Source organism: Eurypyga helias, unplaced genomic scaffold, assembly GCF_000690775.1.
Source record: "Eurypyga helias isolate BGI_N326 unplaced genomic scaffold, ASM69077v1 scaffold1630, whole genome shotgun sequence".
NCBI classification, from domain to species: Eukaryota; Metazoa; Chordata; class Aves; order Eurypygiformes; family Eurypygidae; genus Eurypyga; species Eurypyga helias.
Genome location: NW_010226066.1, coordinates 93,130 through 107,099, shown reverse-complemented (window position 1 = coordinate 107,099; position 13,970 = coordinate 93,130). Strand labels below are relative to the sequence as shown.

General features: G+C 40.0%; 1 protein-coding gene across 1 annotated transcript in view; it reads right to left on the bottom strand.

The window, feature by feature from the left end:
• Nucleotides 1-13,970, bottom strand: part of LOC104509339 (mitogen-activated protein kinase 10) — a gene marked incomplete at its 3' end in the record, with an annotated part of 57,163 nt that overhangs the window by 31,338 nt on the left and 11,855 nt on the right. The gene's annotated exons all lie outside the window — the stretch shown is intronic.

Below are 13,970 nucleotides of genomic sequence, written 5' to 3'. Positions count from 1 at the left end.
CTATAAATTCTGGGGGGGGAAAAAGTCATTCTAATCAGATTTACACAAACCCAGATCATCATTTACCACTAATACCGTGTGCGAGTTCAGAAGGCAATGATGTATAAGCAATGCTCTGCTATCATACACCTGAAGGACCAGGCACTTATTTTTACACCTATTTCAAAAAGCAAAGAAAAACATTCTGGTTTCATGTCCAAGTTTCTACTTAATAGACACCTGCCAAGTAAATACTTAAAATCATTCTTCCCATACAGGAATAACTCTTTTAATCAACAACGAAACTTAACATTTATCACTTCCATTATATTCTACCCAGAAAAGAGTGCCGAAAGCACAGAAACTGTGTATGTTTTAAATGACTCTTAGAGATGGGCTTCTAGGCTAACAAACAGCAATTTTTGATAGTCTTTAGTCTCAAGATTATTTGGATGGGGCACACACATCCTCTTCAAGATGCTTACTCTTTCTCAAGCCACTACCTCATTAAAGTACTATTATTAGCTCTCAGATGATGGAACAGAAGCCCAAAACAGGAAAGGAAGCTCCCAGCCTCCATCCTCCCAGGGCAGGCTGTGAAACGGAGACTTTCAGCAACCTCAGCAAACAGCTTTGTATATTTAAGAAGGTCTCTTCACTGAATGTTGTAGAAATCCAAGGGATGGTAAACATTCCTCTTACCTATCACTACATATATATATATGTTGTGACAAATATAGTATTAAATTCTTTCTGAAAAGCTACTTAATATTATACCTACTTTTTAAAGTGATGAACTTCAGTCATCTTTGCCTTGCTCCAGGAAAACTCCACCTGCAACTCTGTTCATTACAAATCACTCCTATTTATATCTGCATTATTTGATCCTTCTAAGTAAGGTAGTTTTGCATTGAAATTAGCATTTTGCCTAACGTACTTCATCCCAGCACAGCAAGAGGGAAAAAAGCTGAAACTGATCTTGTTAAACAAATCACTGATCTGTGTATTTGTAATACCCAGGTTACTTCGTGCTGACATCTCCATCAGTGGAGAGAATTGGTAATCTTGAAAAATCACGTTTAATAAGAACGATAATGACAGATCATCCTCAGCAATCATCACTGCTACGTGGAGTGAAACGCATTCTATATACATACAGATACTCATCTAAATGTACATACGCATATACATAAAAAGAAAAGCATAGATGGATGTATATATATAAATCCTTTTCACAGTAATTTCTCTGACTTCAAACTCCCTGCCCTTGGTTTCAGATAACTATGAATGCTACCTTTTTTATAAACAAAAAGAACCAGTTTTTTTTTCCCTCTGTATCAAGCAAAATTTAGGTAGAAGTGATTTATGAAATTTTAACCATAAGTGTTTTTTCTTCTCTCTAATTAAGGTTCCATTTCAGACAAGCACTGTAACAAAAAAAAGTGAAAAAGTTCTGGTAGGGGTTTTTATTGTGTTTGTTTGTTTGCTTTTCAATATGTTTACCTCACTTATTAGTCCAATTGTAGAATGAAATCAGACCTTTGTGTTCTTACCATTTTTCCCCCCTCCTTTTGAAATGTAACTTCTGAATTTCTAAAGGGAAACATTGATCCATTTCTACTTACAAACAGTGCAAATTCCTCTCTTCCATAAATACTTTTAAACAATAACAAGGAATTCTATACATACACCAACATGCAGAGAGTTTCTCCCAGACAGTACGAGTCAAAGGCCACTGTAATGAACAAGAGCCTTTCAGCGTCATTGGGTTTGGAACCAAGTCTGTGTGCTGAAAACTCAGAAAATAACCAATATGACCCTAATGAAGAGCTGCAGACCTGTTGTCAGGAATGGCTACTCTACACTCCAGATCAGGTCTGTTTCTCCTCAAAATGCAGAGAAATTCAGTGGCCTCTGAGACAATACTCCCAAATTCTTTGAGTTTCCATCAGCTCACAGCTTCTTGCGATCGGCTGGTAACAGCTGGATGAAGAAATACAATCAAGCTTCCTCCCCAACTGTGACACAAGTCATCATTTCCTTGTCTACTATTGCCTTGGATGTTTCACAGAATACATCAGCCTCTGTGAGCACCCTTATCATAGCAGATTACACTGACTGAGCTCACTCATTCCCTCCTGCATTGCATGGGGCAGAAAACACTGCCAGCGATGAAGCGCAGCGGAGGACTCAAACACAGGCATCCTACCCCAATCAGTGCTCAAGCTGATGTCCTTTGGAGTCCCTCCACATGCCAAGATGACACAAAACCTAAGCAGCAAAGACAAAAAGAAAGGTTGAACTAGGCTACCTCCTCAGTGCATTTTTAAAAGGGATCAGGTCCCCTTCTTTGGGCCTTTGGGAACACTGCAGCCAAAGCAAGGTAACTCACTGCCAAACACATAACATGCGATCTCTTACCCTGCACTGGAATGGAGAGAGGGCAGAAGTGCTCATTGGAGATTATCAACCCAGTCCTTGAACGAGAGTTCAACACTGCTGTCAGAATCATATAGGAGATTCTGTAGCACCTGAACTTCAAAGAGGTAGCATTAAAACCAACAGTTAACAAGTTCAAAATGCATAGCCCTGTTTTACATTTCAGTGTTTAATCAGGGAAGACAGGTCTCTTTTCAAAGAAAACTCTTAAAGAATCAGGTTCACTGTTCAGTGTACACATGCTTTAATGAATTTATGGCAGGCAAAAATCCAGTTAAAACCAGAAAAGGCATGTCTTGCTCTCTGGTTGCACAATACACTTCATCTAGTGTACTGTACTGAAACTGCTTGCTCTCAAACTTTGCCTGTAAGGCTTATGGCTCTGATACTGAAATGAACTCCTCTGAAAATGAAGAATTTTATTCTGCAATTCATATTACGGATTTTACATTTAGCTATTAAATATTTTAGAACAGAGAAGAGCATACGTGGCACATTTCGAGTAAAAATATCCACGTCTCCAGTATCATTTCATTAAAGTGTCACTGAAATTATTACTGTAGCATTTTGATACAGGTTTCTTCATTTAACTCCAACCTACTTACTCTATTACCTACTTTGCAAAATACAGCTCTCTAAAGGCCCTGGTTAAATGGAAATAGGTTTTAGTTGAGCTATCTTTTTTTCAGAAATCAGACCAAAGCTCTCTGGTTATCCATACATTAAACAAGAAAAGGAGATTTAAAGAGCTCTACACACATTTCTGTCTGACAGTGTAAGGAAGTGACCAAAACAACCCTGCTCACATGACCAGTCGTAACTGCACTTGTTGAAATGGGAGTAAGACAAATCTTCGCCACAGCTAGAAGAAAATACTTCGACAGGAATCTTTCACCAGTCAGATCTCTGACAGTGAGCTAGATATTTATGATCTTGAACTAGTTCAGAGATCCAAAAGGACTCATGCTCATTCTTAAAAAAGCAAACACAAAGTCCAAGCACACAACTCACTGTCCCCTCACTGCCACCCATAAGGATTAGACTAGTATCATTTTCATATCCATGACATCTTCAGTCCAATCTGGAATCCATGAGCTGGTGATGTCCTAACAAGAACCACTGTGGAGTCCACTGATCAGTTCTGTATATAGATGCAAGATAAGCTCTTTCCCCACAGCCATTCTCACTTAGGAAGCCGCTGCAGGGATACGGTAGGAAAGGCAAGGTGTAAAGAGCTACACTGTTCACACATCGCCTGGCATGCCTCCCCTAACGGCTGCCATTTTACTTTGCTTGGTGACTAAAATATTCATGAGGATGCTGAGCATAAAGTATATTTACATCTTTCGTATCTGTATGTACTCTGCTAATTCTTTATACTTGGCTCTGAAAGTGGCTCGGTTGTAGGATCCTTTCCTGAACAGAACTGTAAAACCAGTACTTCCTAGTTCCGCATTTCTCTTGGCACCAATTCACTACGTAGTCTGCTAGCTGACAATAACTTTTGTTAACTGCCAGCCTAGGAAATTCAACCTGGTCACTGAAAGGAGCCAAGACATTTTTCATTCTGCTTTAAAAGGGCTCTAGGCCAAAATGCTTTCCCTTACATGTGTGACATGTATGATATGACAATCTCATGGTTTCCAAAGGATGGAACTACCCACTCTTTGTATGCTCAAGGATTATACTGAAGCCAGAGCCAGGTAAAAATCTGAAAAATGGATCAGAGGTGGGGATGCTTATCAATATTCAGTGGCAGAAAATACATGGGCAAAGGAAGTTAAAAGCATGATTTGTAGTGAAACCATATTGAGTAAATGTTTGCCCAGCATTTGGAGAACGGGTATAAGAGACAATCTGGCAAAGATATCTCGCATTCAGTGCTCTAACTTGTCAGCAGGGTATATAAACTTTGGATGGTTTTCAAGTTGTGTTAAGCAGCAAAGCCAGAAAAAGTCCAGTTTCTTCATTTAACAGCCATTTACAAGACTAGGGAAATACGGACACCAAGGCAGAGTCTGTGCACCTGGCAGAAGTTAAGTACCTAGCACATTTAAACTGTCAGTCACATGATAAACCTGTTATTTTTGGATCTACAAACTGAAATAGAAAACAGCTACTATCTTCCACAGTCATAATTTAAAAGACTTGCTGGATTGCCTGACAAACAGAACAAAAGCTGTCAGTTTGGAGAAAAAGAAACATTATTTCACAACTTTCCTTGCTGCATTTCTCAACTGATTAAAATTCAAAATTCAACCAAGCACTAAAACCGTACTGTCAGCAAGTCATCATGTGGAACATAGAAAAAAGTCAGCTTAAAGAGGTTAACCCTAAAAAGATACTCAGATTCTAGTTTCCCAAAACAAGCCCTGCAATCTCTGCAAGGCTATTCTAAGCAGACAGAACCACAAGATCAGAGATGCCGATATGTCACTTGGTGCAGTTTTGGGAGCAAAGGCAGCCAGTGCTGCCACATGTGCCACCTTCATCTGCCCAGAGGCCTAGCCCAAAGGCTGCCTCTGTGCTGACACAAACTCACCAACCCAGGTTGCTCTAACTCGTTCAGCACTCTCTCGTCCAACTGGGGTAATTCTGCATCTACAGTCTCTCCTACTGAGAGACATCTCTCATACATAAGATGCCAACAGGTAAACCTGATGGTTTGTAAGTTACAATGTTTTACCTGCTGTATAACGAGCCAAAATGCCTTGGTTCAACTGGGACAAGATTAAAAATTCCTTAGGTTTTCAAGTTGGCCTGTTACATCAGAAATACCAAGATGTAGATGCTCTGACACAATTTTTAAACATTTTTTTTTGTTTGAATTAGCAACTCTACGCCCTCCTGTGGCTCATCATCAATTAGTAACCCCAGAGCTACAAAGTTTATTTCCAGTTTGTAAACGGACACCTAACAATTTTGGATGGAAAGTGTAACACCATGAATCCACAAAAGAATAAAAGCAAGAAAATACTCAATCAGCAACAAAAACCAAAACACACCCACAACCCCCCCCCCCCCAAAAACCCCAAACCAAAACATCAAACAAACAAACCCTTGACACCCAGTTTGCCACTTGCATTCACTCCTGCCTTTGAGTCTTCCTTCTTTCTGCTTCCTAGCCTAATTGCCTCTCTCTGTCACCAACTCTTACCCATTCTGGCGAGTTTTCCCACTCATATCATGCCGCATGTGTCTTGCATTGTTCACAGATTTCTCCTAGGCTTCATACACAATCTCTTGTTTCACACTGTCTTTCTATTTTGCACAACTTGCGTTATATTCCAATTTTTTTGGCTGTCGCTATTTTCTGTGACTGCCTAAGGACAGCAGGTCTTGGGACAAGGGACATTTTGCTTTCTGAAAGCACTGTGACAATCTGTAGACCACATTAATATCAGAGAATAAATATCAACTATACATGCTGACAAAGGAATCTGAATTATCTGAGCTGCATTTCCTTCCAGACTGGCTCTAGTTTTTCTATTTCTAGTTCCATTGCTTCATAGTTTTGATACTTGCCCTGGTATCTTGGCTGCTCTGTCCTATAGCCCTACTTCTCTGATTCCATATGGTCGCAGCTATTCTCCAGTCACAGGAGAAATCCCTTGTCGTAAAAAGGGAGCAGAAGTGTTTAATGCAATTGCTCTCATGTTAAACAGATGCTAATCAGAGGTGACAATACAACAGTCATCATTTCAGTGGTGACAGGATTTCAAGTGAATGAAATAAAAGGGTAAATCTGAACTCCGTTAAGGAATTGCTCCAGTGCACTGACAGTAGTTAATTCCAACCCTGATTTCCTCCTTGAACAGAAATTTGTCTGCAACTGAATTTCAGGCAGATAACCTGATGCAACAGGAAAATCAAGGAGAGTCTGTCCAATATGTTGCAGGAGAGGAGTGAAATAGAACAAATGTGAGAAAAGGGAGAGCTGACAGTGACCAGAAAAGTTTTTGATATGTTAGGAGCAGATAGTGCCTGACATCTGTAAAGGGAGTTATAACATATTACTCCGTGATAGTAAAAAGCGTAAATTAAATTGAGTTTTTAATCAGCCAACACAGAATGAGCTTAAAGTAACACAAACATCAGTTACTGTTCTGCAGCCACAGCAATTACAAACAGCTGATACATTTTGAATGGCTCTGACAGGACCATAGATGCTTGTCCAGTCATGGCTATGAACAACTCTGGTCTATAACCAAGAGTTGTAGTGATCCAACTGAAAATCCTGGGTGTCAACGCTCTGAAATAGACCTGACAGTGCCTTTGAAGTACTGTAGTTTCCGACCAAGTAGGGCGAGTATTGCTGTCAGCATTCACAAAAATGGGTTGCGCAGAGATAGTTTCTACACCAAGCTGTTTACATTCCTTTCATAAGTTTTCAGAGTAAAAATTTGGACTAGATTTTGCCTACTCAATTATTGTAGTAACGGAAATGATACAAGGTTCTTTGAGGAGAATAGAAGTTAAAAAGGACAGAGTCAGAATATAGGCAGGCTGAGTACTTCAGAGACAGACCCTCATCTCTTTGCTAGGAGAGCATAGCATGGCATGTTTTATTACATATTGTCTGTGATTACCAGAACCTAAACTACATTTTAGATTTCTGTGTACAGGCAGAGAGAAATGAAACATGAGACAACATGAAATACGTGGTGACTTCTGGCCTACCAGGAATCTCTGCAGTTAGGCAAAGAAAGGACATTAAAAAAAAGAAAAAAAGAAAAAAAATCTTGTAAAGGAACTACTTGTCAGACCTTAAAAAAAAAATAGATACAAGAATAATTCTTACTCAAACATTACACGTCAGGTACCTTGGTCATATTAAAACAGGGTTTCATCCTGCCTCAGGTGCCTTCATACACTGCTATTGGTTATACCTTTTTTTTTTTCTTTTTTCCCCACTTACATTAAAGACAGTAACAGTAGACAAGAAGTTGTAAGAATCAAAGCAAACATGGAACAGAAGCTGCTTATTCTTAAAGAGAATTAATTAATGTAATTTTTCAGATGTTATGTATAGTTTGACATATGGCAGCTGTTCTCTCTGATCCTAAATGCAGTTTCCACCACATCCAAGCTAAGTTCTTTGCTGAATCATTAGCAAGAGCATTGCAAGACACTGCCTCCCCTCTCACCCCATATCCAAGCAAACTGCCCCTGAATGTGTGTTACCAGGTAAATGCTAACAGCAGCACCTTAAGAAACACAGATCTGACCAACTTAGGTTAAGCACCTTCACCTGATATTCTGGAGCTCAAATCCACAGAGATACTCAATCTTTGCTGTTCTCACTGGGAGTGTCTCAGCACCTTAAAATTCACGTGGTGGTGATCCAGATTACAGACTTGATCGGAAAATTTGCTATTGTTCTGAAGACTCAAGGCATAGATATATCAGAACAACAAACTAGAAAGTTCTGCTCCAGATGTACATGAGGTGGTAATCAATGGCTAATTGAATACATGCAATTAAATTTTTGGCATTTCAGAGCAATGACACACCAGAAAAATCTGAAGAATAATATAACGTGAATGCAGATTGGTAGTTGGAGAAAAATCCTACAACCTGCAAATGAATGAGTGAGGCTTGAAGGTTACTGTGAGTTTACTTATGGTATTTCAATGTTTAAGAACTTCCCAAAATGAAAAGAAATTCTGGCAACAGTTTAAACCACCTGTTCTCTGGAGAAAAAAAAAAAACACACCATAAAAATCTCACCAGGTGTTGCCATTGTATGAAGTGCTATTAGCACTGGGAAGCATGAGAGAGTTGTTTACACTGACATGCTTATTTCACTAACAGCACAGTAATATTTCACAGTATGAACTGACAGCTATTTTCTGCATTACTCTAACACAAAACATTTGTAAAACTCTCTTGTCTTCAAAAGTCTCCTCAGGAGCAGAGTGTCACAGCACATCAGCAAAGCACACAACACCATGAGAAAGAGAACACAAGCTGAACTAATGGATACAATTCAGAGAATCTTTAATAGAACAGGATAGATCTGCAGTGCCAACTAACAATGTTAAGCACCAAAATTCTGTGAGATGTGACTGTGTAACTGAAATGAAACTAACTGCACTCACAACATACGCTCAGTACTGACTGACAGGAGAGACTGGGACTGGCGAAGTTAACACTACCACTCTCTTCAGGGCCACTGAAATTCTAGACCTATCTGGGTACCTGGTTTTTTCCTCTGACTGACATGTATTCTTTGTTCTCCTCTTCTGTAGAAAATTATTGATCTATCCCATGTGAGAAACCTCTGAACTTCAGTGTAACTATGCCAGTTTATACAAGCAGAAATGTTGACCTCTATCAAGGAATAGAGTATCTCAATTCAGGGGTACAAAGAAACCAAACCGGTATTACAGGGATAGCAGGGTCACAATGGAGAAATACATTTATATCTCACAAATTTTAATATACCAGTGTTGAGCTAAACAATACAATGCACAGTTGTGCATTAACTGTAACACACTGCGATGTTCACTATTCTCTTCTTCACTGCACCACTTCGTAGCGGGCAGGATCTGTCACATTCCTCCGCTGGCCTCTGAACACTATGGGAAGTGGTTGAGTCACCATCCCTGGAGGGATTTAAGAGACATGTGGATGAGGTGCTTAGGGACATGGTTTAGTGGTGGACTGGGCAGTGTTAGGTTAAGGGTTGGACTCAATGATCTTAAGGGTGTTTTGCAACCTAAAAGATTCTATGGCTTTATGATCATATAATCATAGAATGGTTTGGGTTGGAAGGGACCTTAAAGACCATCTAGTTCCAACCCCCCTGCCATGGGCAGGGACACCTTCCACTAGACCAGGTTGCTCAAAGCCTCATCCAGCCTGGCCTTGAACACTTCCAGGGATGGGGCATCCACAGCTTCTCTGGGCAACCTGTTCCAGTGCTTCACCACCCTCCCTGTGAAGAATTTCTTCCTGATATCTAATCTAAACCTCCCTGTTTTCAATTTGTACCCGTTACCCCTTGTCCTGTCACTACAGGCCCTTGTAAAAAGTTCCCCCCAGCTTCCTTGTAGGCCCCCTTCAGGTACTGGAAGGCTGCAATAAGGTCTCCTCGGAGCCTTCTCTTCTCCAGGCTGAACAAGCCCAGTTCTCGCAGCCTTTCATCATAGCAGAGGTGCTCCAGCCCTCTGATCATCTTCGTGGCCTCCTCTGGACTCGCTCCAAGTGGTCAATATCCTTCTGATATTGGGGGCTCCACAGCTGGACACAGCACTCCAGGTGGGGTCTCACCAGAGCAGAGTAGAGGAGCAGAATCCCCTCCCTCGACCTGCTGGATACAGCCCAGGATACGGTTGGCCTTCTGGGCTGCCAGCGCACACTGCCGGCTCAGGTTCAGCTTTTCGTCCACCAGTTACTTTAGGCAAAAAATCAGTTATATAAGCCACCAACAAGCAACACCATCACAACATGCAGACTTGAAAGAACTCTGTGCTCCTTAAGATTCAATCACCAAATTTCAGTTAAATCAGCAAAGGAGGCCCTACATTAACCTTAGCAAGTCAGCTAGTAGCTTGCTATGTTGCCTGACTCTACTTGTTACAGGGAACACAAAAAGGCTCCAAACTCCCTTCATATTCAAACTCAAAGATATCACCAAATCACTAATTCCAAGAAAAAACCCAAAACAAATTACCCAATTTAATACTTCAAGAATATATTTGTAGTCTCCTCTATATCTGCAGATGAGAGATCTTTCTAAATTTATAATGCATTCACTGAGGAGCTACTAGGACTCTTCAAAACTACCCTCAAACCATCATTTCTGCTCCCATACTCCTGCCCTTCTCTCTCCCCCCACTCCTCCCCCTCCCAAAAAAAACCCAACCAACCCAAAAAACCCAACCACATGACACCAAGACAAAGACTTTTATGCTATCTAGTTTAAGCAAAGGTACTTCCCAGACTACGGTCTCCTTGTCCAGCTGACAAGTCATTAGACCACATCCCAACATCATACGGCATGAAAGCCTGTCTTCACTCTTCAGAAAAGAGCAAGATAAACATTCAGGATATCAGCTGAAAGACACTCATCTGTTTGATACTCACCCTTACAACATTGTCTTCAAAGCTAACACTGTCTCCCGATAATGTACACTGTTTATAGGCAGCAATGTGGTCCGAAACCAGGCCAAATGTCTTCATAAACTGCTCCTGAGATTTTAAATACTTGTATCCTCAAGCCTGTAAGTGATGTCTTCACTACCTGCCATGGAAAACTGGACTTCACCCTTGCTTCTGTCATAAATCCAAAACTATCACAGCCCCTTCAAATTGCTTTTGAAATATTGCTGTACAACATCATTTTATAGACATCACAGACAGTATCAAAAATATCACAGGCAACACAAAAAATGATAGCTTGCAAACCGCAGCAGAAAATCTACAGATCAATTGCCTTGCTTCCCAGCAAAAAGCATTCATTTAAAAGACAAAGAAACACCCACTCCATCATCAGCATATTTCTGTTCATTTTATAGAACATGAGAACTCCTCTCCCTCCACCCTTATCTAAACCATACAGTGACCTGTCTCTGCCCTGTAAAATAAGGTAGTTGTCAACTCCCTTCTAACAGTGCAGATGGGTATCAACCACCTCTTCTCTCAGTGGTTTAAATGGCACATGTCTCATTCAACTCAGAAAACTGTTCTCAATTCATGTTACCTTTAACATTTTCTCTTTCTATCATAGACTTGAAGAACAACTTGTGGGGTTAAAAGCCTGCATAATTTTTACAACTATAACTTGGTCTAATAAACTACAAGCTCTGGTTCAACTATGTCCCATTGTCATCATTCCTATAACCTGAGAATTTTATGTAAGCACACCCTATATAGTCTTTCTCACAGATGTCAGTGTGGTGTACAGCGAACAAACAGCCTACACTTGCAGGAAGAGTCATTTTTGCAGAGGGAAGAGGAACTTCCCTGCTCAAGAGATTTCAAGCAGTTTTTCTTTCCTCCTGCTGGCAAAAATAATTGTGTGAACACAGTTAACACAGATTACATTGAAAGCTCCCACAATTAATTTCCAAAGGAACCAAATGCATTATGTCTACAGCCAATACCACTTTCTCACTGAGTTTACGGTTATTTCACACGGGCACAATGACAATTATAACTAACACACCATATGGCTTTCTGTATTTCACATAATTCAATAAATTATCATCCCCTGAAGAGCTTAATATCTTAATTCCATATCAAGAGAATTATTTTGTCTTTGATATGATTTCCAGAATAATCGAGTGATATCAAGTTCTAACTTCTATCACAACCACATTCTACACATCCCGTGCCTGGTTCTGTTCCACAACGTGAATTATTTTCCTCTGAAATTCTCCTGCTTACGTTGACATCTATTCATAGAACTGTATGAGAAAGATTTCATAGTCTGTGGCTCTGCCTAGGAGCCCTGCAACACCAGCTGCCAGAGCAGCCTGAAAAACATGATGTCTCTCCTGTGCCTCTACAATTACCTCTTGGGCTGCAGACAGTTTGCTTGTCCAAGTGTATCTGACAAGGTGCTAAGGCAGACAGCATACTGGGCATGTGGAGTTCCACATCCAAGTTTAAAGGGAGTTTGGCCCTAAAGTTAGTGCCTAGGTAGTCCTTGGCACGGACTATCTTGCTCCTAACTGGTACTGAGAGATCTCATGTCAAATTATTGAAAAATCTATTATTAAATAGGCCCATTTTTCTCAAGATGTGTGAATTACAGTCATGTGGCCAAGTACGAGACAAAACAAAAAAAGTCATCAGCAGCTCAGCTTTTCCAGTGTGGGAAAGAGAGCATGGACTCCACTTGCCAAGCAGCAAAAGTTTATACTAGGCAAGAAGCAGGACACTGACTGCAACTGCTGGCAGCAGCTCAGTCCTGAAAAGGTAGTTAGCATTTACCAGTTATATTCTACCTTTATCACTCCATAAAACCAGTTGTTGCTATGCCCTAAAGCTGTCTCCAGCAGCTGGGTAGCCCACCACTCCTGCCTGACAACAGACAGGACAGGTAATCCTTTTACCTACAACTATCCAGAAGGAAAACCCAGAAATAGTGCATGCTATGAGAATTCTGAGCCTAAACCCCTCTGAGCTATCCTATCTGTGTCTGCCCTGAGTAGAGGGAACAACCAGAAATCACTTGTTCAGCTCCCACATGTCTGCTAAATCTGGCACTAAGAGACGGAATGGCATCTCAAATCTGCCAAGCTTCTCAAAACCATGTCACTAAGTATAAACGGAGCCACTGGATCTAAAAGAAAGTATGACCTAAGTTTTCCCCCACAGTTTTTGTAGAGGCACTCCTCATGGTTACTCTTTGCAGAAGAACAAGATGAGCAGGGCAAAACACCTCCCCATCCAGAGCCAGCAGCACTCACAGATAGGCAGTTTTTCAGTATATTTTTTCCCTTAAGTTCATCTGCTTTTTCTAGATGGAATCCTATATCCATCAAAATACTTGAAATTTCTAAATAGTGTAAGTTTCTATAGTTGAACACTGCAAACTTATTATTACTACTATATAATTATTATAATGCAAGTAGAAACTTATACTGCTGAAGATTTTTTTAATCATTGTTTTCCCTTAGCTGAACTACATATATCACAATTTTTTTCATTAATCACCTCATCAATGATTCTTCATGTTTTGCTCAGAGCTCGTTAATGTATTTCTGGTAAGTTTTGCCTCATGACAGGCAGATTACAACATAAAATATATTAAGCAAAAATGCTCATTATCTTCCCCATCTATCATATAATACTTCTCCATCTGCATCGTCAAACTATAAAAGGCCTTTGGTGGCCGCTCCATGCTGCTCAGCCATTTCAGGGGATTTGTGTTAACTTTCATTTGTTTTCTGATCTGATTTTCTTTCTTAAGGCATTCCTAATTTTTGGCTGTCAACTCTTAGCATAAAAAACAAATTTACAGGATGTTATTGATTTTATTTAGCTTAACTGCCATGTTTTTTGCTGCTCATAATTCATTGTTACAACAATTCAGTTGCCGAGATGTTCAACAAAATGTCATTTTCCTCTATAATGACAGAGGATAGTAAGTAGGAGGAAAAAAACATCTGTTGCTATATACCAAAGCACAAAATTAACATTAATAGTACTCAACATAAAGTATGTTTCTTTCACAAAGCTGATTTTAAACTAACCTTTAGCCCTTTTGTGTTTAAGATACGAAATGAAGTACTTGTTCATCTAGATCAAAATTTGGACTTGTGCAGCATCAAAGTACACTTGAAGTGGCAGACTGAGACCTAAGGGTGTGCCAGATGTTCTTACACCATCAGTTATGGTGCCAATGATCCCTGGAAGTCCACTTGCCCCTACATTAAAGAAATTTGTTGCTTTACCACTGCCTTCAACTGTAAGGTAATGCACACTACATCAAAGTCAGAAAAGAGCAGTGATAAACATGACAGATGGAATTAGACTTCATCTCAGATCAAATTATAGATAAAAGATCATGTTAGTTCCCCCAGTGCCTCATAATTTAA